Source organism: Schistocerca piceifrons, chromosome 2 (assembly GCF_021461385.2).
Source record: "Schistocerca piceifrons isolate TAMUIC-IGC-003096 chromosome 2, iqSchPice1.1, whole genome shotgun sequence".
NCBI lineage: Eukaryota > Metazoa > Arthropoda > Insecta > Orthoptera > Acrididae > Schistocerca > Schistocerca piceifrons.
In genome coordinates, this window is record NC_060139.1 from 487,525,298 (window position 1) to 487,552,948 (window position 27,651).

The window sequence follows — 27,651 nt, forward strand, 5'->3', positions numbered from 1 at the left end:
CTGAAGGAACTAAAAATCATGTTCATTTGCGGTTTTGTTACTTTAATCTCAGTCTTTTTTCTTTTATTTTTCCCAAATAAAAGACTAGGTCGTCAATCCCCTAGGAGAGCTGACCCTGAAATGGAAGTCTTGCTCCCCAGGTTGGTGATTGAGTGCGCAATCGGTACACTTGCCTTGTAAAGTATCTATCAGTTCAACAAGGTATACCGGCCTTCCATTACGAAGAGGTATTTCGCCAAGGAACAAATATATGGATATATTGCCGCTTAAAATTGGAACATGGAACGTGCGTGCATTGCTGAAGAAAAGAGCTGTGGATAGTATTGCTGAAGAAAATAAAGAGAAAGGGCACGAAAGCGATGTGGAAAAAGCCGTAAATTCCCCAGTCAGGGCACTAACATACTGATTCTGTGTGCATAATAACGTCCTCACCGTTGTTATTCTACTGACCCACTCTGAATGCTATGGAGTTCCCCAATTTCTTCCACTCATGGAGTATGGAAACAAATGTTGCGTAAACTGAAAATGACTAAAACAATTGCTGTTGTAACTCACGGCCACACCTTCCCAGTATTACTAAAAACGTATCTGACAGATCCAGAAACTAAAACATACGACACCGCTAGAAAAGTTTTACGTATAGCGTTGTTGTCTTTGTGGTCTTACGCTGGCATCCACTCTAGTTTATCCTGTACAATCATCTTCATCTCTGCGTGATTACTGCAGTCTATACGCTCTGAATGTGATTACTTTATTCAACTTGTTGTCTCCCTCTACAACTTTCACCCGCCCCCCGCCTCCCCCGCAGACTTCCCTCCACTACCAAATTGATGTCTTTTCGATGTCTCAGGATGTGCTGTATCAACCGAGCACTTCTCTTACTCAACAATACTGGCGTGTGGGTCCGCCTTGATGCAAAATACTTTTGTTTTTTATTTAGTTATTCCCAAACTAGTTTCAGCGACAAAGCTGTCACCATCATCGATGGGATCTTTAATTTTAACGCATGCAAAAATAGCACACATATAAACATCGTAAAACATTATTACATGTTTACTGTTTGGTTACAATAACGTGTTCTGTGAATAGTTTCATAATGCCCCATTTACGACACACTATGGCTTTTTTCTTTTATTGCCGCTGTTTCCGTCTTGTTTTATGTGTTTTTGTTTCTGTTTCTTCGGCGTACAAAATGTCATCTTCAACTGTATGAGTGACTATTAGTAAATACGAGTACGAAAAAGTCACCTAATGTATGTCAATATCATACAGTTGGGATTGCGATTGTGATGTGGATCCAGTTTTGATGTGTGCTAGGTTGTTGCGTAGTTTCTCATGACTCATATTCGTTGAACGGCTTGCACTTGCTTTTAAACACAGAAAAACATTACTTTTTTTGCCTTGCTCTTAATCCAAAAGACTAGCCATTTTGCTGTTCGTGAGTGTCGTGAGAATGTGCTGCGTATTGCCAGAAAGTTGGTAAAGTTGTAGCACGAATTCAGACGACCTCTGTTCTTTATTTATAATGGGAGAATGGTCTTAATTTGTGCCATAATTTCTTTCTCTAGTTAAATTCAATATCTCCGCGTTACATTTCTTTTTCAAAAACACATTTTTTTATACATTAGTGTAATTGACAGTATCTGTAAAGTTCGATCCAGTGTTCATCCGGACATACATGCATGCATATGCGAGTATTACTACATTAACGATCATTACAATGCTTAAAAGTATAAAGCCTTTATTACGACTACCAACACATTGCTTTTTCTGCAGCAATTACTGACGTATTTTGCGTACTATACGACGCACTTTTTTCTTCTAAAAATTGACTCCAAAATTCAGGTTCGTCTTTTACTCGAAATTTATAATAAAATGCTCAGTGTTTGGTTTAGAATTCCCGCCAGTCTTAACAATCACCATATATTCTGTGCCGCGGGAAACCTACCACAACCGGGAAACATGGGATTCAACTGGCAGAAACAGTGCACAGATGCGACGAACATCACTTTTGGGGATTGAGAAGTTGCTAACACTGTCTCCTTTCCGCCCCGCCATCACAAAGCCAGAACACTGTCTAGTCTATGATGCGTCATTGCAGTCTACAACGCCAGTGAACTTGAAGAGCAGCAAGAGAGGGGAAGAAAACCAATGTGCACTCCGTGTGCATACCGGGGGGAGTCATTCCAGATGTGGAAAGGGTCCTTCCGGATGCCATGAAGGGTACAGGGTGCACCCATCTGCAGGTGGTCGCTCATGTCGGCACCAATGATGTGTGTCGCTGTGGATCGGAGGAAATCCTCTCTGGCTTCCGGCGGCTATCTGATTTGGTGAAGACTGCCAGTCTCGCTAGCGGGATGAAAGCAGAGCTCACCATCTGCAGCATCGTCGACAGGACTGACTGCGGACCTTTGGTACAGAGCCGAGTGGAGGGTCTGAATCAGAGGCTGAGGCGGTTCTGCGACCGTGTGGGCTGCAGATTCCTCGACTTGCGCCATAGGGTGGTGGGGTTTCGGGTTCCCCTGGATAGGTCAGGAGTCTACTACACGCAACAAGCGGCTACACGGGTAGCAGGGGTTGTGTGGCGTGGGCTGGGCGGTTTTTTAGGTTAGATGGCCTTGGGCAAGTACAGAAAGGGCAACAGCCTCAACGGGTGCGGGGCAAAGTCAGGACATGCGGGGACCAAGCAGCAATCGGTATTGTAATTGTCAACTGTCGAAGCTGCGTTGGTAAAGTACCAGAACTTCAAGCACTGATAGAAAGCGCCGAAGCTGAAATCGTTATAGGTACAGAAAGTTGGCTTAAGCCAGAAATAAATTCTGCCGAAATTTTTACAAAGGTACAGACGGTGTTTAGAAAGGATAGATTGCATGCAACCGGTGGTGGAGTGTTCGTCGCTGTTAGTAGTAGTTTATCCTGTAGTGAAGTAGAAGTGGATAGTTCCTGTGAATTATTATGGGTGGAGGTTACACTCAACAACCGAACTAGGTTAATAATTGGCTCCTTTTACCGACCTCCCGACTCAGCAGCATTAGTGGCAGAACAACTGAGAGAAAATTTGGAAAACATTTCACATAAATTTTCTCAGCATGTTATAGTCTTAGGTGGAGATTTCAATTTACCAGATATAGACTGCGACACTCAGATGTTTAGGACGGGTGGTAGGGACAGAGCATCGACTGACATTATACTGCGTGCACTATCCGAAAATTACCTCGAGCAATTAAACAGAGAACCGACTCGTGGAGATAACGTCTTGGATCTACTGATAACAAACAGACCCGAACTTTTCGACTCTGTATGTACAGAACAGGGAATCAGTGATCATAAGGCCGTTCCAGCATCCCTGAATATGGAAGTTAATAGGAATATAAAAAAAGGGAGGAAGGTTTATCTGTTTAGCAAGAGTAATAGAAGGCAGATTTCAGACTACCTGACAGATCAAAACGAAAATTTCTGTTCCGACACTGACAATGTTGAGTGTTTATGGAAAAAGTTCAAGGCAATTGTAAAATGCGTTTTAGACAGGTACGTGCCGAGTAAAACTGTGAGGGACGGGAAAAACCCACCGTGGTACAACAACAAAGTTAGGAAACTACTGCGAAAGCAAAGAGAGCTCCACTCCAAGTTTAAACGCAGCCAAAACCTCTCAGACAAGCAGTAGCTAAACGATGTCAAAGTTAGCGTAAGGAGGGCTATGCGTGAAGCGTTCAGTGAATTCGAAAGTAAAATTCTATGTACCGACTTGACAGAAAATCCTAGGAAGTTCTGGTCTTACGTTAAATCAGTAAGTGGCTCGAAACAGCATATCCAGACATTACGGGATGATGATGGCATTGAAACAGAGGATGACACGCGTAAAGCTGAAATACTAAACACCTTTTTCCAAAGCTGTTTCACAGAGGAAGACCGCACTGCAGTTCCTTCTCTAAATCCTCGTACAAACGAAAAAATGGCTGACATCGAAATAAGTGTCCAAGGAATACAAAAGCAACTGGAATCACTCAATAGAGGAAAGTCCACTGGACCTGACGGGATACCAATTCGATTCTACACAGAGTACGCGCAAGAACTTGCCCCCCTTCTAACAGCCGTGTACCGCAAGTCTCTAGAGGAACGGAGGGTTCCAAATGATTGGAAAAGAGTACAGATAGTCCCAGTCTTCAAGAAGGGTCGTCGAGCAGATGCGCAAAACTATAGACCTATATCTCTGACGTCGATCTCTTGTAGAATTTTAGAACATGTTTTTTGCTCGAGTATCATGTCCTTTTTGGAAACCCAGAATCTACTATGTAGGAATCAACATGGATTCCGGAAACAGCGATCGTGTGAGACCCAACTCGCTTTATTTGTTCTTGAGACCCAGAAAATATTAGATACAGGCTCCCAGGTAGATGCTATTTTTCTTGACTTACGGAAGGCGTTCGATACAGTTCCACACTGTCGCCTGATAAACAAAGTAAGAGCCTACGGAATATCAGACCAGCTGTGTGGCCTGGCTTGATTGAAGAGTTTTTAGCAAACAGAACACAGCATGTTGTTATCAATGGAGAGACGTCTACAGACGTTAAAGTAACCTCTGGCGTGCCACAGGGGAGTGTTATGGGACCATTGCTTTTCACAATATATATAAATGACCTAGTAGATAGTGTCGGAAGTTCCATGCGGCTTTTCGCGGATGATGCTGTAGTATGCAGCGAAGTTGCAGCATTAGAAAATTGTAGCGAAATACAGGAAGATCTGCAGCGGATAGGCACTTGGTGCAGGGAGTGGCAACTGACCCTTAACATAGACAAATGTAATGTATTGCGAATACATAGAAAGAACGATCCTTTATTGTATGATTATATGATAGCGGAACAAACACTGGTAGCAGTTACTTCTGTAAAATATCTGGGAGTATGCGTGCGGAACGATTTGAAGTGGAATGATCATATAAAATTAATTGTTGGTAAGGCGGGTACCAGGTTGAGATTCATTGGGAGAGTGCTTAGAAAATGCAGTCCATCAACAAAGGAGGTCGGTTACAAAACACTTGTTCGACCTATACTTGAGTATTGCTCATCAGTGTGGGATCCGTACCAGATCGGTCTGACGGAGGAGATAGAGAAGATCCAAAGAGGAGCGGCGCGTTTCGTCACAGGGTTATTTGGTAACCGTGATAGCGTTACGGAAATGTTTAATAAACTCAAGTGGCAGACTCTGCAAGAGAGGCGCTCTGCATCGCGGTGTAGCTTGCTCGCCAGGTTTCGAGAGGGTGCGTTTCTGGATGAGGTATCGAATATATTGCTTCCCCCTACTTATACCTCCCGAGGAGATCACGAATGTAGAATTACAGAGATTAGAGCGCGCACGGAGGCTTTCAGACAGTCGTTCTTCCCGCGAACCATACGCGACTGGAACAGGAAAGGGAGGTAATGACAGTGGCACGTAAAGTGCCCTCCGCCACACACCGTTGGGTGGCTTGCGGAGTATAAATGTAGATGTAGATGTAGATGTAGAACTGAAAGCATTTGTATTATCGTTGACTGTACAATATTTTTGTTAGTAGACTACCTAGTCTCGTAATAGGAATAAAATAAGAGATGTTCATAGGATGCGATCTATAAATTGAAAGCAACAGCATACGCAGAAAAACGTGGAAACAGAGCAGCTAAGGGGGCATTTGTGCCCTCCATCAATGGAAAAAAGCATCTGCGATTGGCGGACTAGTAAAGAAGAACTGAAAAAAATGGAGAAGACTAAATGTGCAAATAGAGGATTGAATGCAAAATGGCCAAGACTAGAACATGACGTATTCAAGGACGGCTTCAAAATGGCACTGGAATAAATACAAAAATGATTCAAATACGCGCTCGGAAGCTAGCACTACAGTGGAACTTAATAGACCTTAAGGGTGGAGTTGGTTGGTGCCATAGGTTTATGAAGCGTCATGGATTTATCATGCGAACCAAAAACAAAATATCTCTTAAAACGCCACAAGAGTATGAAGAGACAATGTTGTTTTTCTATCTCTTTATTGTTCAAAATCGAAAGAAAACCAGTGTGGAACTAACCCAAATACCGAATATGGACGACATTCCTCTGAAATTTGTTGTTCCGAGTTAAATAACTGTTGCCATGAAAAGTGCTGAAATTGTAACTATGAAAATAAGTGGACATGAAAAAATGCACTACGCTGCTGCCCTTTTATGTTGTGCTGACAGAACTAAACGTAATCCATTGATAATTTTCAAGCACAAAACAACGCCAAACCTGTCAGGTATTGTTGTTCACGTGCGTGACAAGGACTGGATGGACGAGACTGGCACGAAATTATGGATTAACAAAGTGCGGGAGAGAAGGAAAAGTGCTTTATTGAAGAAGAATTCTCTTCTTGTGCTAGATCAGTTTAGTAGCTATTTGAAAAACTCTGTGAAAGAGAAATTGAGACAGGGAAATACAGAGCTTGTTATTCTGAGAGGACTTACTTCACAACTGCAACCTCTTGATGTCTCGGTAAATAAATCATTTGAAGTGTGTATGAGAGAGGACTGTAACAAATGGATGATGGATGAAAACTAGCATGAATTCGCGCATAGTCCGCAGCGTCTTATAGACCGTAAAATACGGTACTATTGAAACTCACGTTAGTAACTCCAAAACTAATACTTGTACTAGATCTTGGGGTTGAAGCTCTTTTGTCCGTGTTTCCTTTAACAATACATATGTTTCTGGATGGGGTCCGCCTTTAGCAAACCACAATTTTGTTTTGATCCCAAACATGTTTCACTACAGTTGCAGCATAAAGAGCCATAAAATAAAAGCCCACTGATGATGCTGCAACAGCAGTGAAACATGTTTGGGATAAAAAACAAAATTGTGTTTTGCTAAAGGCGGATCCCGTAAAAAACATATGTACTACGATTACTTACGATACTGTTATAATAACTGACCCTCAGATAACGTGTAATTAGCTCACTGTTTTGTATAGTTTCTGTGTTTCTCTTCTCTTTAGTGTTTCTCTTCTCTTTAGTCTGAGGTACACACACACATACCATTTACTACTATCGCAATGTGTCCAGTTACTCTGTTCGTTTCGTATCCGATCTACCACGCTGTCGGCCCAACAGTATCATAGTGCCTACAGACTGCATGGTAGCGGATCAGAGTGTATAACTTAATTTCATTGATTCTTGACATTCGTGACAGGTAAGCTTGTGACGAGCTCGTTCATTCTCTTCCGTCACTGGGCCAAGTGACTGCAGAGCTATCGGGCATCGTTCCCGTTCCCTAGGGTAATCTACACGCCATACCCGTCTCTGCCATGGAGCCTGTCGGCCACAGGTACGCCCTGCTTTTTTCTGAGACAGCAGTAGCTACAACATTCAGAGCATCAAAGTCATGTTTTGCTGTAATTACATGGTAAGCAGCTTTAGCTCTTAAAATCTGTCCAGCAGTCCTTACTTTACATCTACGTGACATTCCTATAGGACGTGACTGTTGTGCTGATTTCACCACAGTAGACAGTTATCACATACGTTAAACATATTTTCTTGTTATGGTTAAGATGTAAGTCACCGAAAAATAGATTTCTTTCATAAGTTTTTTATCCACCGAACAAGACATATAATGAACTTTTGTACCTTTCTGTTGCTTGAATTCATGTACAGTAAGTACTAAATAGACACATTAGAGGGCAATTAAAAATAATATTTAACGAAGAATCATAGCAGAAACTAACAATACAAACGTGGCCGATATCTTATAATGTTGTGAAAAACGTGTGTGCAGTAAAATCGAAAGTTCCTACCTTTGCTGCTGCTGTTCGTTCTTATTCCAAAAATACCATTATTATTAGTAATAACTGATCCGTACGGTATCATGGTCAGGCACTTCTGAGCTCATAGGTTCTTATTTGGCACGGGGATGTTCGCTCCTTTTTGTGCACTATTGTGAATCCTACATGGTGACTAATTTCTTAAGATTTAAGTGCAGAAATCTGAAGTTCTACATAAATGAGTGTGGCTGTTAACACATCCTGGTTGGATGTTGGCTCACTGTTAGTGCGACTTCCCATTCTATATAAACTGCTGGGTACTGTTGTGATACTACAGATGTGTGGAGGCTGTAAAAATGACAGCCTGCTTCCTCAGTCTGCATCAGTCTTTCTCTTTTCCTCCCAACTCCCCCGCCCTCCGTCCTATGACGCCCTACCTGGCGTTGGTCCAGGAAATTGAAGAGATTCAAATCTCTTTAAAAACCGCCCTCTGTGTTGTCGCGCCGGCCGTGTATTGTGGTTATTATCACTCTACCTTTGTGTGGAGGCTTACAGCGATTTTTCTTTTCTTCACGCCACCAAGGGAACAGTGTGGGCTGCGCAGTAAAGAGCCAGTGTTACGCAGTTTCGCGGACGCTGTGTTCCCTTTATGACGTGCGTGCGCCGTGCTTCCAGCTCTTTATTAGGGGGCGTAGACGTAGCCTCACAGCGCCGAACGAAGTATGCTCTCTTTCCTGAACGTAATTCCAGAGACGATGCGAATGTTACGTTGACTGAAAAAAAAAGAAAAAAAAAACACTACGAAGAAGTGCGACACAAACGAAAGTTTACAGACGTGTTTCTACGTCTGGAAGATGATGCCTATTCAGATTTCGCGTCAGTCGCATAAGAGTGGCGTTAGTAGCGTTACCATGAGGATGTAAATCAGGTTTGCTTTAAATACACGCTGCAACGGTCGTGAACGTTAGTTACCTATGAGACTAGACATGTTGAGCTGATGTTAGTCAAGAATGCCTTTAATACGACAAAGACGGCATTATCAACACCTCACTCAGTTTCAAAAAATGTTCAAATGTGTGTGAAATCTTATGGGACTTAACTGCTAAGGTCATCAGTCCCTAAGCTTACACACTACTGAACCTAAATTATCCTAAGTACAAACACACACACCCATGCTCGAGGGAGGACTCGAAAGTCCGCCGGGACCAGCCGCACAGTCCATGATTGCAGCGCCTTCGACCGCTCGGCTAATCCCACGCGGCTCACTGAGTTTGAACGAGGTCTTGTAATAGGGCTTCTGCGATATTCCATTTGCGACTTCAGTGGCGTCAAGCGAGAGCTCACTGGAGGGCAGGGTGTAGGTCTGCTGTGTTTTCTGATGAATGTTGGCTCTTTCCCTGTGCAAGAGGTGGCGTGTGTTGGTTAGTAGGAGGCCCAGGACCAACCTGTCTGCGTGCTAGACATACTGGAGCTACACCTCGAACCATGGTCTGGGGTATGATTTCGTACGACAGCAGGGGCTCTTCCTTTCTTATCCCGTGCACACTGACATCAGTCGGGAGGCTCGACCTGTTGTGCTGCCATTCATGAACAGCATTCCAAGTGGTATTTTCCAACAGGATAACACTGGCCCACATACCGCTGTTGTAATCTAACATGTTATCCAGAGTGTCGACATGTTGTTTTGGCTTGCTCGATCACCAGATCTGTCTCCAGTCTAGCACATAAGAGACATAATCGGACGACAACTCCGTCGTACTCCACAAACAGCACTAACCGTCCCTGCGCTCACCGACCAAGCGCAAAAGACGTGGAGTCCCATGCAACAAACTGACATCCGGAACGTGGACAACGCAATTCATGCGCGTTTGTATGCTTTCATTCAACATTCTGGCTGTTACACCGGTTATCAATGTACCAGCTTTTCACAGTTCCAATGACTCATTTCGAGCTTACATTAACCTGTTATCTTGGAATGTTCATCAGTGAAATGTGTTACCTAGACAAGTTTATACTCGAAATTTCGTTACTCCACATCAATTATTTTTTGATTTTGCTATTTTCTCCGACAGTGCGTTTATAAAGAATGGTAATAAAGTGTTTTCTGTATTCACCACTACTTTAGAAATTTTGCTCTACGGTATGATTCTCTTACATAATGAAGTATTCATGATTGGGGATTGCTTAATAAATAGTACGCAGCTTTCGAATGGTACGTATTTGGGTTTGAATATTGGCCTGCGAGAAGGTTTATACTTGCCACATACATATACAGGGTGATCAAAAGGTCAGTATAAATTAGAAAACTTAATAAACCACGGAATAATGTAGATACAGAGGTAAAAATTGACACGCACGCTTGGAATGACATGAGGTTTTATTAGAACAAAAAAAAAGAAAAGTTCAGAAAATATCCCACAGATGGAGCGTGAAAGATCTCTTGCGCGCGTCGTTTGGTGATTATCGTGTGCTCAGCCTCCACTTTCGTCATGCTTGCCCTCCCAGGTCCCCAGACCTCAGTCCGTGCGATTATTGGCTTTGGGGTTACCCGAAGTCGCAAGTGTATCGTGATCGACCGACCTCTATGGATGCTGAAAGACAACATCCGACGCCAATGCCCCACCATAACTCCAGACATGCTTTACAGTGCTGTTCACAACATTATTCTTCGACTACAGCTATTGTTGAGGAATTATGGTGGACATATTGAGCATTTCCTGTCATCTTTGCTTTATCTTACTTTGTTATGCTAATTATTGCTATTCTGATCAGATGAAGTGCCATCTTTCGGAAATTCTTTGAACTTTTGTATTTTTTTGGTTCTAATGAAACCCTATGTCATTCCAAGCAAGTGTATCAATTTGTACCTCTCTGTCTACATTATTCCGTGATTTATTCAGTTTTCAAATTTATACTGACCTTTTGATCACCCAATATAATTGTTTTTAGCTTTCATTTTTTAACCATCGGAAAAGCGGTATACCTATAGCGGAACATCCACTTACAGCGTAGGTTCACTTTCCAGTAAGCTTCACGTGCTACTTGTCCGTTTGCACTAGGGACGGCACTTGATGCTCAAACGACCGGTTTTCGGTTATATCGGTTCTTTCCACTCTAGTTTAACCTGACAATTATGGCGCTGAGCACTATGGGACTTAACATCTGTGGTCATCAGTCCCCTAGAACTTAGAACCACTTAAACGTAACTAACCTAAGGACATCACACACATCCATGCCCGAGGCAGGATTCGAACCAGCGACCGTAGCAGTCGCGCGGTTCCGGACTGAGCGCCTAGAACCGCGAGACCACCGCGGCCGGTCAACTGACAATTAAAACTGCTCAAAATAACCTGTTTCTCAAATAAATGGTGTTCAATTTTTTATTCCTATCATTTCATGTACTAATCGTAAATATTGAGCAAAGACTGAAAAAAATTTGGCTCACTGAGCTTCAAGATATGTAGAATCATAGTATTAAATTAAATAGGCAAATAAAAGAAAACTTAGTCCGTCCACTGGTCGCTGCTTTTCTCGAAAATTCGTAAGTGATTTAATACCACAAAAAACCACTGATATTCTCCCATTGATTCTAATGCTTTTAAATTCTGCTTCAGAACCATATTTTAATCGGATATCACATCACTGTTTTGGCATAAGGAATAGTCAATGCTAAATTGTGAATTCTGGGGTTGAAGAACTCCATTTTGCCTGTTAATTTCTCCGTTTCCAAAGGCTACAAGCAAATGAAGGCATATTATGTAGACGCAGGCAGCAGATCAGGCACGTACTTCCTATTTTTGTTGCACACTATGAATTTTTTTTAGGTTTTATACTTGTCCCTTCCTCTTTTATTATTTGACAGACTCGGCAGATAAATATTTAATCTTGTACTTCATTGCTGCGTCACTTCGTAAAATTATTTCCAGACTAGGATTGGTGCCACTCAGTAATACAACTGAAGTCCGGCGACGATAGCCAGAAACTACCGTCTAGAACAGGTGGAGACAAGTTTGCACACTTCATGTACTCGCCTACCTTAAGCCACGACACACGGCAGCAGGGAGAGTATTGTCGCAGCGATGCTCTACCTATTCGTATGCCATGTGCTCGTTACCCATTTCTGTCAGCATTGTTATTAAAATAGCACTGATTGCCGTTCGCATTTTCTACAATAACGAAATATTTCAAATGAATGAAAGTTTACCAATAATAAGAACATACTCCCTCTCAAAAAAGGTTTGTCTAAAAATGAAAAATTTTAGCGATGCTGCTGTGACGAATTGGTCCTTCAGTTTTCTTCTATCAGGCAAAAATAAAAAAACATCTTTTTCAACCGACATCAAGCACATACCGTAAAATACCGTTCATTCAAAACTAAAATATCGTATCTGTTTCATTTGGTCGGTTTTTCATATTCCTAGTTTGTTCCACTACCGTTTATTAGCAGGCATCGGAAGCTCACGTCTGTAGATCACATTTCTTACTAACGATGGCCCCATGTGTCGTACGAATTACGATCGGGGCTAGATTCCTGGTTTAAATATATTTTCATTGAAAAAAAAACTTGAAATAAGAACAGTTTTAATGGTCAGGTTCAATGTTCTTTGAATTTATGTTGCAAATAGTAATTTTTGGCCATGCATCTGAATTCCAGGCAATTATTACAGTTCTACCTTTCAATCTGAGCAGTGCGTCAGTCCAGGTATCAGATTATTAGTCCCCAAAGTTGATTTAACGAGAGTTTCTGCTCCTATCACTCACAATATCAGAACTTCGTACTAAACGCTTTAAATATGTACACACATATACAACTGCATTCAAACACGCACACACACACACACACACACACACACACACACACACACACACACGCACACATAATATACAGGGTGTCCCAGCTATTTTGTCCACCCAAATTATCTCTGGAACAATAACAGCTATTGGAAAGCGACATTCACCGGTATCAATTTAGGGCTGGGGCCCATGAATGTACATATTTGGAAACATTCTAAAACGAAAGCATATGTGTTTTTTAACACAAACTTATGTTTTTTTTAAATGGACCTCCTATATTTTTTCTTCAGCAATCCATAGCATGACAAAGCACATACACAATGGCGTTGACTGCATCGCAATATTCCCATTACATCCTGAGATGTTAAGACGCGAGATTGACGCTTGAAAGACCCGACATGCGCTATTAGCGCACGTCCTGAGGCTCAGGCGTGAACCCCATGCTGCCCGTAATCGCGATGTGATTGACATGCGTAATCACACTTCCATACTTATCAAGAGGTCCGAAACGAATAATACGGTGTGCTGCCATCCTGCATTAATGTCGTACATTCCAGCAGGTATTTATCCCATAGGCTAGGGGTGATGCGGTTCTGTAACATATCTGTGTACCGCAACGTTAGTCACAAAGTTAACTTCGCTTATCGTTAATCCGTTACTAAAAAGGTAATGCCGTTCAACGTTAAAACTTTACTTTACTGTAGATCTAGCGCAAGTGACAGTTAATCATTCACTCGTAATAGTAAAATTCATGTTGATGGTTTTAGTGAAACGAGCAAGTGGATTAAAAGTTTTACCGTTGTTTGGGTAAAAATGTTTTGATTTAGGAAGTTCAGGTAGGACATAGAAGATGAATGCAAACATGTTTAACCAATTAGTTTTATTATCACATAATTATCAATGTTATGTTTATCTAATGCGTTAAATGACAAATTGTTGCAAACTAATGTTTCTTAACATCACTGAGTAAAATGGCCCTTTGTAGAAACTTCCACTGTGATACCAGCACTACATACTAAACACAGTGTTCACATCTCATGCTCAAAGTGATGCCCATTGGCTTGCATACATAGGGTCACTCTGCGGATAAAGGATGCCCTACTTCGTGCTACTGTTTCCTCTTTGATGGCTGTACAAGCATCAATAATGCGTTGCTTCATGTCCTCTGGTGTTGTTGGTTCATATTGGTAAACAGCATCCTTCACTGCTCCCCAAAGAAAATAATCCAGCGGTGTAAGATCCGGAGATCTGGCAGGCCACCTAACTGGGCCACCTCGTCCAATCCACCTACCAGGGAACTTACGGTTCAGAAGTCGTCGTGCTCGTAAGGCGTTATGTGCAGGGCATCCGTCATGCTGATACCACATGACCATTCTCCGGTTCAGAGGTACGGTGTCCAAGAGAACAGGAAGATTGTGTCGTATAAATCTGGAATATTGTCTGCCATTTTGGACGCCATTTATAAAGAAAGGTCTGATAATGGTATCTCCAATAATCCCACACCAAACATTAACTTTCCACGGACGTTGATGCTCTACTTGACGGAGCCATTTTGGATTGTCTGCGGACCAACAATGCATATTCCTCATATTGACAATTCCTTTGTTGGAGAATGATGCCTCGTCGGTAAAGAGAACATCTGCAAAAAAATTTGGATTAGTCAGAAGTTCTTGCTGAGCTCACCGACAAAATGTTACCCTATTGCGGAAGTTATTTCCATGAAGATCCTGGTGTAAATGAACATGGTAAGGATGAAATTTATGACGTTTAAGAATACGCTGTGCACTTGATTTCGACACACCAACTTCACGTTCAATTTGACGCGTGCTGAGTTGAGGATTCACAGCTATGGTAGCGAGCACAGCAACTTCAGCACGTTAATCTGTGCGTGTTCTTGGACGATGTCGAGGTCTTGGATTTAAGCTTCCCGTTTCACATAGACGAGATGTGAGACGACCAAACATCCGGCGTGAAGTCGATTGCTTGTCAGCGAATCGTCCTCTGTACAGTCGTTCTGCCTGAACAGCATTTCGTCCACCTACAACAGGGTACAGTACAGGTATGTAGAGTAGGGTAGAAAACAGACATATTAACGTAATAATTATAATGTTCGCTAACAGTACTATCAACAATCAAGCAAACTCATAACGTATTTCCCGTCAACGTACATTCTCCATAGATCAGCAGCATTTCTACCATATCTTCATGTGTGTACATTATACTGTACAGTATAAGTTCCACAACACAACGTTTATTCACAATGTGTACTACCTCCGTGCCCTCACTAGATTACTCTGATGCACGACTGCACTGGCAAACGGTGTACTGCACTCCAAAGCAACAACAAATGGGATGCTCGGAGGGTGGTGGAGTACAAGAGTTTGCATGGGTCGCAAATCATAAACAAGGCGAAGTGGTAATTGTGGCAGTAGTGGGAACTACGTTGGACACTTGACTAGGTAGAGCCAGGCCCTGCGCGACAGGCACAATGGGTCATATAACGCATTAGATAAACCTTATTTTGGGTGTGCAGGATAAATAAGACAACCTGACGGGTGTACACCGATCGGTACTGGTTCATATTGTGTACGTAGATACGTAAAACGTGCAAGAGGGAAACCATTATGTGCTTATGAGAGTTGATGGCAGCAGACAATATTATTCGTTTCGGACCTCTTAATAAGTATGGAGGTGCGATTATACATGCCAATCACATCGCGATTACGGGCAGCATGGGTTTCACGCCTGAGCCTCAGGACGTGCGCTAGCAGCGCATGTCGGGTCTTTCAAGCGTCAACTTCGCGTCTCAATATCTCGGGATGTAATGGGAATATTGCGATGCAATGAACGCCATTGTGTATGTGCTTTGTCATGCTATGGATTGCTGATGAAAAAATATAGGTACATTTAAAAAAACATAAGTTTGTGTTAAAAAAACACATATGCTTTCGTTTTAGAATGTTTCCAAATATGTACATTCATGGGCCCCAGCACTACATTGATACCGGTGAAAGTCATTTTCCAATAGCTGTTATTGTTCCAGAGATATTTTGGGTGGACAAGATAGCTGGGACACCCTGTATATACAGGGTGAGTCACCTAACATTACCGCTAGATATATTTCGTAAACTACATCAAATACTGACGAATCGATTCCACAGACCGAACGTGAGGAGAGGGGCTAGTGTAATTGGTTAATACAAACCATAAAAAAATGCACGGAAGTATGTTTTTTAACACAAACCTACGATTCTTTAAATGGAACCCCGTTAGTTTTGTTAGCACATCTAAACATATAAACAAATACGTAATCAGTGCCGTTTGTTGCATTTGAAATGTGGCTACACTGAGCCACAGCGCCAGAGATTGCGCCAAAGAGTTTTATTCCGCCGCCTCCACTGGCAGTGCTTGCTGAGATGTCGTAGTGAAGAGTGCTTGTTGAGGACTCGTAGTAGGCTGTGCTTGCTGAGATGTCGTAGTGAAAAGTTCTTGTCGAGAAGTCGGAGTGGAGAGTGCTTGTTCCATGTTTTATGCAGTTGTTTGATGGGCTAGACAGCGATGTTGTTCGAATGGAGATATTGTAATGATCAGAGTGCTTTTCGTCAATATATATGAAGGTAAAAAAAAAATCCTATTCTTTTTATTATTTCAGTGTCTTGAATAATGCGTCATTACAGGTTCAGTCAACAAAGCATCTGGCTTGTGTTCTTGTATTAGAGTGTAATCCTGGTTTTCGTGCGCAATTATAGTATTTCTATTTTCTTTTAATTACTTCAGTATAAATGGTATTTGAAATTTCTTGTCTTGTTGAAGAAGAACCGTGCCAGATATGTACGTTGAATCACACTCCCACATACAGAACAATTACACTTGTGTTTTGGTTTCGTAGGTTTTATAGTTGCTGGGGACTTAATTAATTAATTGTGTTAACGGAAATTTTCTTTCATTCTTTGTTGTTACTCTATGCAGTCAGATTGCGTACAAAAACTAGTCAGGGCCAACCGTTTACGACACTACGTAATCGGACACACAGCTATGAAAACTAAAAATTAAAATTATTTTCATATTTATATAATTAAGCCCCCATGCACGTGGCGACCGCTGCTTCGGATCATCCCTTGGAATTCTTCTGATTGTAAAATAGTAGACAGTAGTATTGTTGTAGTAATTTGTAGTTTAGTAATTGTAGTCTATATTGCATGTGTAGATTTGGTAATTGTCATTCTTCTAATGGTATGTTTTGTAAAATTTAATTTCTGTTGTCTTGTCTACGGGTTTGACAATTTAGTGCAATTATTTCAATTGTTCGATTAATCGTGTTTGAGGGAAACATTTCGTGTGAATGGTATTGTTGGAGATAAAGAGTCATTGTGTGTAATTTTCGTACAGTGACGAGTTTTGTATATTTTGTAAATGATTACGCAATCGATGAAAAAGGCAAAAATGATGGATAGTCAGAATGACGAAATTGTTGACATGGTGAACTCGCCAACACAGGACAACAGTATGGTGAATAATGAAGTGGAAAACAATTTAATGAGTCGGGAAAATAGTCCGGAACCATTTCAAAATTTTTCTCAATCAGAAAATTCTCAGAATACGAGATCAACGATAGAAGATTCTGTAATAGTATCGAACACAGATAGCTTTATGGCTATGCAGAAGGAAGTTAGTTTTGCGGGAAATGTTAGGGGCGAAAAGAATTTCGAACCGGCTAATATGGAGCAGTTGATGGGTGCAATATTAAATCTGGGATCACAGTTGGAATCTAAATTTAAAACAGAGATGGGAACTTTGCGATCTCAAATTAAAACTGATATAGGAACAATTAGAACTGAGATGGGAACAATGGAAACACAGTTAGACTCACTTGGATCACAGTTAGGATCTGAATTAAAAACAGAGATAAGGACAATTAAAACTGAGATGGGAACAATGGAAACACGGTTAGACTCACGAATAGGGACATGTTTCAAAAATATGAAAGATGAATTAAAGAAAGAAATCAGAGAAGAAGTACAACCGATTTTGAATTCTCACAATAACAGATTAATTGCAGTAGAGATTAGACAAAAGGAACAGGATAGAGAACAGGAAGAAAGAGATCGCGTGATAGTACAAAAATTTTCAGAGTTAAATTTACAACGTGCACACGATAAGGAAGAAATATTTGGGGGAATCGAGGAATCCGTACCAAAGGACAGAATAAATAATCTAACACAACAATATGAACAGTTAACTACCAAATGTGTTAATACTGAAACCCGAGTCGCGACGGTTACGGAAGACGTAAATAAACAGAAAGAACAAATAGGTGATTTATCGGAAAGAGTTGAGGAGATTTCAGATAAATTGACAAGTCTTAGTTTAAATGGGGACAGAGATTCAGATGATACAGCACCATTGCCATTTGCAGAAACTGAAGAGTACCAGAGCATAAATAAGCATGTTGAAAATCAGGGAAAATTTAATGAACGCGTTAAAAGGGAAGTTGAGGCATTACGAAAGCAAGTCAAACAAATTGAAGGCGAAATAGTAGGAAAAGACAGCAGAAGAAATTTAGAATCACAGATAGCAGAGGGCTTTGAAGAAAATAATTTGTTTCATTTACGGGATGCAACAAGAGAGCGCCAGGCGCGTGAACTTGACAATAATCGACATTCGGACTGGAACAGTCGCGGTAGGTCTTTGTCGCCACGAGGAGAAAACTTTGACTATAAACACTTCTTGACTGTTCGGAAATTTAAGATCTTTCGCAATTCCAAGAATGACATACATCCATGTTCATGGTTAGATCAATTTATGTACGCACTTCCACCAAATTGGCCACTAAGTCACAAACTGGAATTTATGTGTGGATATTTAGAAAACGAACCGGCGACGCGCATGCGTGCACTTATTAGAGATTGTAATAATCTAAATGATTTTTATCATGCATTTCTATCGGCATATTGGCCCTAAAACACGCAAGACAGAGTCAAACACAGTCTTATTATGCAGCGTAATTTTAAACAGTCTGAGTTCCGCACGCCGGCAGAATACTTTGAAGACATGATTCGAAAGAATCAGTTTCTCTCCAACCCTTATAGCCCGACTGAATTAATTCGCATTTATTTAACTAAGCTGCCACAATCCATAAGACAAATTGCTTTAGCCGGGAGATGTAAAGACGACATTGAGACTTTTAAGACTTTGCTAACAGAACTTGAGTATGACAACGACGACGGGACTTCTTGTAATTTTTTCAGTAACAGTAATTACAATAGATTTTCAGAGAAAAGGGATACTGAGCGGAACGGGCGTTATATGGGTAACTTTGAGAATGACAGACATAACAGACAGGACAATAGATACCAGCCTTATGACAATAACAGACGTTCTAACAGAAATTACACAGACAATAACGGTAATTCCTACCGGAATGATCACTCATACAGAAACAGTAATTGGTATCATCAAGACAGAAATTATTCATATAGTAATAGAAATTCTTTCTACAGAAATAACCAGGGTAGTAGATACAACAATAATTTCAGAAGTGACAGTCGAAATTACACAAGAAGTAGTCATGCAGACAGACAGGAAAATAGAAATTTTAATAACAGACACAACCAAGAATTTGCATCTAACAGACAGGAGGGACCTAATTGGCATCCTCCACGTGACAGAACTTCAGAGAGACAAGTGCAAATAGTAGGAATTGATCCGCGAAATGACGCGAATAATCAAAGACGTGACGCAAGCAATCGACAATTACTTGTAGCTTCGGCTTCTAGCAGCAATATAGACGGTTCAGAAAGTAATGACACTACGACTTTACACTACGTACGCCTGGAAGACATGAGAGACATGACGCATTTTTACATCCTGTTATTGAAGTATGTGTGGGTAAGAATTAGTTCACTGCAGTTTTAGATTCTGGGAGCCCATTGAATGTCATTAGTGAATCAGTTTTTCGTATATGTTTAAGAACTATTGCATGTCCTGTATTACCTGTTTCTAAAACTACAATTCGAGGAGCGATTTCTGGATAAAGTGTGGAAGTCAAACAACAGACCAACTTAAATTTCATTTGTCAAGGATACGAATTTTCTGCTAATTTTATTATTGTTCCATTACTCAGTACACAAATTATATTAGGGATGGAGTTTCTTAACACACGTAAGGCAATTTTGAACTTTAAAGAAGGAAGTGTGAATTTGACTGTTGCCGGAATGCCGAAATGTTTGAAATTTTTCGAGTGTTTAACAAGATCTGAATCAGATACAAAATGTTTAAGGTTTCTTACTTCTGATGTTTTCGTTGAGCATTATGACGACAGTGTGTTTATTCATGACAATGACAATAGATACAGAGACGCGATGGATGATATAATTAATAGCGAAGAATTAATTAATGAAAAGGTTAATAAAGCTGAAGTGCCAGATGACGTTGCAAGAGAAGAGCTGCACCACATTTTGACTTCACATGCTACAGTATTTAGTCATCACACAGGAACTATACAAGGCTTACAATATTTATTTAAAGTAAAAGAACACACACCATTTCGGGGGAAAACGTACGCTATTCCTTTAGCTTACAGAGACAAGGTTAAGAGTGAACTTCAATGCATGATAGATCAAGGCATTATTGAGCCAGCAGTCAGTCCTTATACCATCCCATTACACATTGTTCTTAAAAAGGATGGGTCAATTCGTTTGGTTCTGGATTCCAGACAGATAAATAATATCATCATTCCTGAAACTGACCGTCCACAAAATTTAGATGAACTTCTTCAACATTTCCATGGAATTAAAGTTTTATCCACGATTGATATGCGCGCAAGTTTTTGGCAAATAGAACTCCACCCTGATTGTAGAAAATATACTGCCTTTTTAGCCTTTGGTAACTGTTACCAATTTCGGAAATTACCGTTTGGACTTACTGTATCTTCAGCAGCATTCATTCGTAGTTTAAACGAAATTTTACCTGTTTATCTTCGTGACAATATTACTTCATATGTTGACGATATTCTTATTGCTAAACATTCTTGGAGTGAGCATAACAAAATTTTGGATTCATTATTACGTATCTTTGCAAGAGTTGGCATTACTGTGAACTTGGAAAAATCTGAATTTGGTCGTTCTCAGGTGAAATTTCTCAGTCACATTATTTCTACAGAAGGTATTCTTCCTGATCCAGAGAAATTAGACGCTATTCGTAATTATGCTGTTCCTACCACAAAACGTGATGTTCGTAGTTTCCTTGGTGTCTGTAATTTTCTTAGACGCTTTGTTAGATTGGACGATTTGGCCACACCTCGTTTATGTGAACTATCTGGAAAGAATTCTAATTGGTGTTGGGATGAGGAAGCTCAGTCAGAATTTGTACAACTTCGAGATGCTTTAGTTGCTGCTCCACTTCTTTCACATCCGGATTTATCTAAAGATTTTTGTTTGGCGACGGACTCATCATACAAAGGCCTAGGTGCACATTTATTTCAAGAGATAGAAGAAAACGGCGTTGTAGTACAGAAGACTATTGCATTTGGAAGTCGTGTTCTCTCTAAATCAGAAAAGAATTATTCGATTACGGAACTTGAAGCTTTGGCTGTTGTTTGGGCTTTTACAAAATTTCGGACATTTTTGTTTGGCAGACATACTAAGGTTTACACCGATCATCGAGCTCTGGAATTTCTTATGACAACAAAATTAACACATGGAAGATTGTCGCGATGGGCGTTGTATCTACAGGAATTTGATTTTAGTATTGTTTACATACAGGGTTCTTCAAATATTGTTGCTAATGCTTTATCACGTGCACCTGTGGGTTTGAAACAAAGTGCTGAAGAGGACTGCATAGAAAACAATTATTGTTTGATGTATATTCAAGGTGTTGCGTTTGAGAACTTTATTTCGTCTTCGCTCCAGGACATCGCTAAGGAGCAAAATAAGGATCCAATCTGGAAGGACATTAAGGAGAAGTGGAGGAGAAAGGAAAGCGTAGCGATTAGACAGCATTATTTAGTTCGCAATGACATTCTTTTTAAACGAAAATCGGTCGACAACTCTGTTTGGTTAGTTCGTATACCTGATGAGTGGGCCAATAAATTGATTTGGTACACACATTTCAGTTATGCACACTTTGGTCCCAGAAAATGCTTTCATAAATTACGAGAAAATTGCTACTTCAGTAATATGGAAAAACGTATTCGATTTGTTCTTGCCAAATGCAAATTATGTCAAAAGACTAAGCCGCCAACTATTTCTCACAGAGCACCGTTGTTTCCTATCATTCCAGCGAAATTAAAGGACATGGCTGCAGTCGATTTGTTCGGTCCAGTGGTTCGTTCTACTGATGGTTTTGCGTACATTTTAGTAGCAGTGGAATTGACATCAAAATATGTGTGTTTTACACCTTTACGCAAAGCAACAGCTCGTTCAGTATCTAATGCTTTCATCAAACATTTTCTTAAAGAAGTGGGTCATGTTGATCAGGTTATATCAGATAATGGATCACAGTTTCCCTCTAAAATTTGGCTTCGTGCTCTACAGCGTCGTAGGATTGAACCAATTTTCATTTCACTTTTTCACCCTCAATCTAACGCTTCAGAGAGATGGATGAAGGAAATAAATAAACTGTGTCGTCTTTATTGTTATCAGAATCACAGAACATGGGATCAGTACCTTCATACTTTTCAAAACATTCTGAATGAACTCCCTAATGATTCAACTTCTTTACCGCGTATATTGATATTAAAAAACAAAGCACCGACAAATCGCATTTCTGAAATCGTTCCTTTTCCCCCTTCACGGAAACTGCAGCATTCTGAAGTTGTCAACCTGGCTCTACAAAATATTGCATCTACGGCTGCTGGAAGAGAGAAATCAGGTAAACATCCTGGTCGTTTAAAAATCTTGTCAGTTGGTCAGAAGGTGTTAATTAAGTCTCATCGTTTGTCTCACAAAGGAAAGGGCTTGTGTCGCAAATTTTTTTCTGCTTTATAACGGTCCATATAGAGTTCGCAAAATTATTCATGATAACACTGTCGAAGTAGAAACTCTTAAATCTCGACGCTCTAAGGGAGTACATCATATATCTAACGTTTAAATTTTGTGTAGAATGACATACTTTCGAAAAACCAACAGTTATACGTAAACATGCAGAGAATACAAGCATACCGCGCTGTGTTTTGGCGGCGGCACATACTCAAAGCAACAGTCAAGTCTGCGCGCCGCACAAGGCAGTCGTTGACCGCAAACAATCACTTCCCACGTCACGCGCCTACAGCTGATCGAGCGCTCAGTGCGTATGCACTGACAGCCGTAAACAAATACACAGTTTAATTTCCCTGATTAAATTCAGTATAAAGCTATAGTGACTTGATAAATTATGTTATTAACGTTCAGTATTTTTCAGGATACGGTTGTATAAAATATTTAAGAACTTCAGGTAAATTCTGTGCGTGTCCGACGTTAAGACGACTTGCTATGGAGAAAATTTCAGGAGGAATGTAATTTCAAAGAAAAAAGTAATAAACTAAAAAAGGTAACTATTAATTGAGTTCATTTTTCAGGTAACATATTTCCACTTAGGTACGTACTTTAGACGTAATTTGCTGCTAGCAATTACGTGATTCATGCTTTGTGCTAATTTCATGTTCTATGAATTTATTTGTGAAGCGACGTGCTTGCGTACGTTAACTGATTTTGACAATAATTGATTAATGAACAGGGTTGTTATTTGTATATATTATGCATCGCTTGGCTGCACTGCTTTTTCACTGATGTCACATTTTTTTTATTATGTGCCAGCTGTGCTTATTTATTTAAATTATAATTGTCACCTGATTAATTGTGCTGATGTGGTTAGGTATGTAGGTTACACTTTGTGATTTATCTGCTTGCGCCTTCGTGTTTACTTATTAAGATTACATATGAACATTTATTTGCTTATGCTGATATGATGATAATGACCTGTTTATTATGTAACATATATATTTGCTGGTTTGCGTATGGATTGCATATTTACACATTTCTGTTTTGTTGTCATAACTACTATTTAATTTGGTATATAGAAATGCTGATATATGGTGTACGAACATAGAGTTTAGGTTACACTATGGTATTAATTATAGATTGTTCGCTTGGCAGAGCCTCGTTGTAGGGATTGTGCTGCATCCACTTGTTGACATTCTGTTCTCTACGGGTATATTTACTCGCTATTGCATGTTTTGTTTACGCTCAGTGCCTTATATTTTTAAGATAAGAAAATGAACTGTTATAATTCGACGAACGACATTAGTACAAGAAACTTCATAGAAGTCACATGAGCTGGAGGTTTTATGGAAACTGTATAAATTTGTTAATAGGAAGGAAGCTAACGACATGACATACCAACACTAGGTTAGACCATTGACAGTTATTACACTGCATTCTTCGTGAGCAATTGAAATAGCAAGTGACACTTGACACAGAAAATACTCCACATGTTTGCTTCTGCCATGATTCTTGAAGTGGTGTACACACTGTGAAATATTATGATCATTCACATTCCGTAATCGTACTTACTTACTGAGAGTTATTCAAACTAAAGGCTGTTAGAGGTCATGTATGCATTTCTTTTATTTAATGATGGACAAGGTAACCAAAATGTATTTTATAATTCATAATGAGTAGAAGGTTTGGGTCAGATGGATTACACAGAGGTTGTGTGTTGACACTGTGTCTACGGATTGTATGGGATGATGAATTGAAGCTTACACTAGGATTTTATCTGTACTTGTTCGAGAAGACTGACTAGAGGAAGGAGTTGTTATGGAAGTGAAATGATATTGGTAATAAGGTTTATATGTATCGACGTATTGAAGAGGTTGAGATTGTGTGAAGTTGATGATTATTGGGGTTTTGGTGGACAAGAGAAAAGGTAAATGATATTGATGATAAGGTTTATATGTATCGACGTAAGAGGTATTATTGAAGTATTAAGATTATGTGATGGTGATGATTATTGGAGTTTTGGTGGATGAGAGGTAACGTAAGTGAGGTGCATATTTTTTTTGTTGGTTTATATGGAACAAGGAAGATGAAGTTGGCAGACTAGAACACTCAAGTAGAAGGAAGATAGTCTACACACACACTTTGTTAAATCACTAAGCAGTATACACTTTTTTTTGGAGAGAGGAAGTATTTGCATATCTTGACACACTGACAGTTGTTCAGCAACCGTACATTTTGATCTGGCTTGGCAAACATTGGACTTGACATGATGACTATGACGTTGACTAACTATTATTGACTGTTATACATTGCTGCCACTACTACTTGATACACATGTCGAAGATCAAACCTTTGACAGAATTGCATTTACACAGTTAACACTATTCAATTACACAGTAGTACTTAATGTGGATGAGAGATGAGTGAGTGTGTTTTCTGTGTTTTCCTTTCCCAATCCCAAATTGGTACCGACCTATCTCCGAAATATTATCTTACTTGTTTGTAGTGGCTTGCACTGACACTCATAAATATTATAGGTTTACTGATATTTGTGTATTTGTAATCGTTAATATGACAATTATCTGATATCATTTGTGTGTTTATTATAATTTGTATGTTTAGTGTAAGAGCATTGAGAATAATTTTGTAAAAGCAATTGTGTGTGCATTCAAACTATTGTTCATGCCTGAACTGTCTGATTGGTGATGGTGAATATTATGGACTGTTACCTGCACTTTTTCAACATAATGGGTGCCACTTAGAAATGTTTAATTTCTGCTGATGAACTGTGTGATTAGTGATAGTGAATATTATGGACTGTTACTTGCACTTTTTCTACATGATTGGTGCCACTAGGACATGTTTAATTTCTGCTTATAAACTCTGATGAACAGTGTGATTAGTGATAGTGAATATTATGGACTGCTGTCTGGACCTGCTCATCATTGCTAGGTGCCACTGATGAACTGCTTCTACTGACATAATGTCACATGTTGGTGTCTGCACCTGTTCAACATTGCTGGGTGCAACTGATGGAACTGCTTCTATTGAAATGATGTCACTTGTTGGTGTCTGCACCTGTTTAACATTGTTGGGTGCCACTGATGGACGGCTTCTACTGACATAATGTCACTTGTTGGTGTCTGCAACTGTTCAACATTGCTGGGTGCCACAGATGGAACTGCTTCTACTGAAATGTTGTCACTTGTTGCTGTCTGCGCCTGTTCAACGTTGCTGGGTGCAACTGATAGAACTGCTTCTATTGAAATAAAGTCACTTGTTGGTGTTTGCACCTGCTCAACATTACTGGATGCGACTGATGGAACTGATTCTACTGAAATAATATCACTTGTTGCTGTCTGCACCTGCTCAACATTGCTGGGTGCCACTGATGGACTGCTTCTACTGACATAATGTCACTTGTTGGTGTCTGCACCTGTTCAACATTACTGGGTGCCACTGATGGAACTGCTTCTACTAAAATGATGTCACTTGTTGGTATTTGCACCTGTTGACCATTGGTGGGTGCTACTGCTGGAACTATCAACTACTTGTTTTTTTTTTTTTTTTTTGAATAATTAAAAGTATTTTATGTGAACATTTGTATAAACTGATTTTTTGTGATTTGTGTAAACTATTATGTAAAATCACATCTATGAAAGAATTTGTATTGCTTACTGTATTTCATATATTAGGTTATTGAAAGGTCAGTGCAAAGCCAAAATTTTATCTAATTATGTGATATTTACGTATTAATATTATCTTTTATTTCTGTGGACGAATTTGGTGGTATTTTCACAACCAATGCTGGCAAAAATACCATCAAATTCTGGCCCGTGGAGGAAGGGCATATGAAAGGTGGCTACACTGAGCCACAGCGCCAGAGATTGAGCCAAAGAGTTTTATTCCGCCGCCTCCACTGGCAGTGCTTGCTGAGATGTCGTAGTGAAGAGTGCTTGTCGAGGACTCGTAGTAGGCTGTGCTTGCTGAGATGTCGTAGTGAAAAGTTCTTGTCGAGAAGTCGGAGTGGAGAGTGCTTGTTCCATGTTTTATGCAGTTGTTTGATGGGCTAGACAGCAGATGTTCGAATGGAGATATTGTAATGATCAGAGTGCTTTTCGTCAATATATATGAAGGTAAAAAAAAATCCTATTCTTTTTATTATTTCAGTGTCTTAAATAATGCGTCATTACAGGTTCAGTCAACAAAGCATCTGGCTTGTGTTCTTGTATTAGAGTGTAATCCTGGTTTTCTTGCGCAATTATAGTATTTCTATTTTCTTTTAATTACTTCAGTATAAATGGTATTTGAAATTTCTTGTCTTGTTGAAGAAGAACCGTGCCAGATATGTACGTTGAATCACACTCCCACATACAGAACAATTACACTTGTGTTTTGGTTTCGTAGGTTTTATAGTTGCTGGGGACTTAATTAATTAATTGTGTTAACGGAAATTTTCTTTCATTCTTTGTTGTTATTCTATGCAGTCAGATTGCGTACAAAAACTAGTCAGGGCCAACCGTTTACGAGACTACGTAACCGGACAGACAGCTACTAAGTCAAAAAATAAGAATATTTTCATTATATATAATTAAGCCCCCATGCACATTGTAAAATGTTAATTACATCCGGAGATATTGTAACCTAAAGTTGTCGCTTGAGTACCACTCGTCCGCTGTTCGCTCGTGTGTATGGGAGAGCACCGAATTACGTAGGGATCCAAAGGGAACGGTGATGGACCTTCGGTACAGAAGAGACTGGAACAGCGCATTACGTCCACATGCTAACACCTTTTTATTGGTCTTTTTCACTGACGCACATGTACATTACCTTGAGGGGTGAGGTACACGTACACACGTGGTTTCCGTTTTCAATTACGGAGTGGAATAGTGTGTGTCCCGACATGTCAGGCCAATCGATGTTCAATGTGGTGCCCATCATTTGCTGCACACAATTGCAATCTCTGGCGTAATGAATGTCGTACACGCCGCAGTACATCTGGTGTAATGTCGCCGCAGGCTGCCACAATACGTTCTTTCATATCCTCTGGGGTTGTAGGCACATCACGGTACACATTCTCCTTTAACGTACCCCACAGAAAGAAGTCCAGAGGTGTAAGAT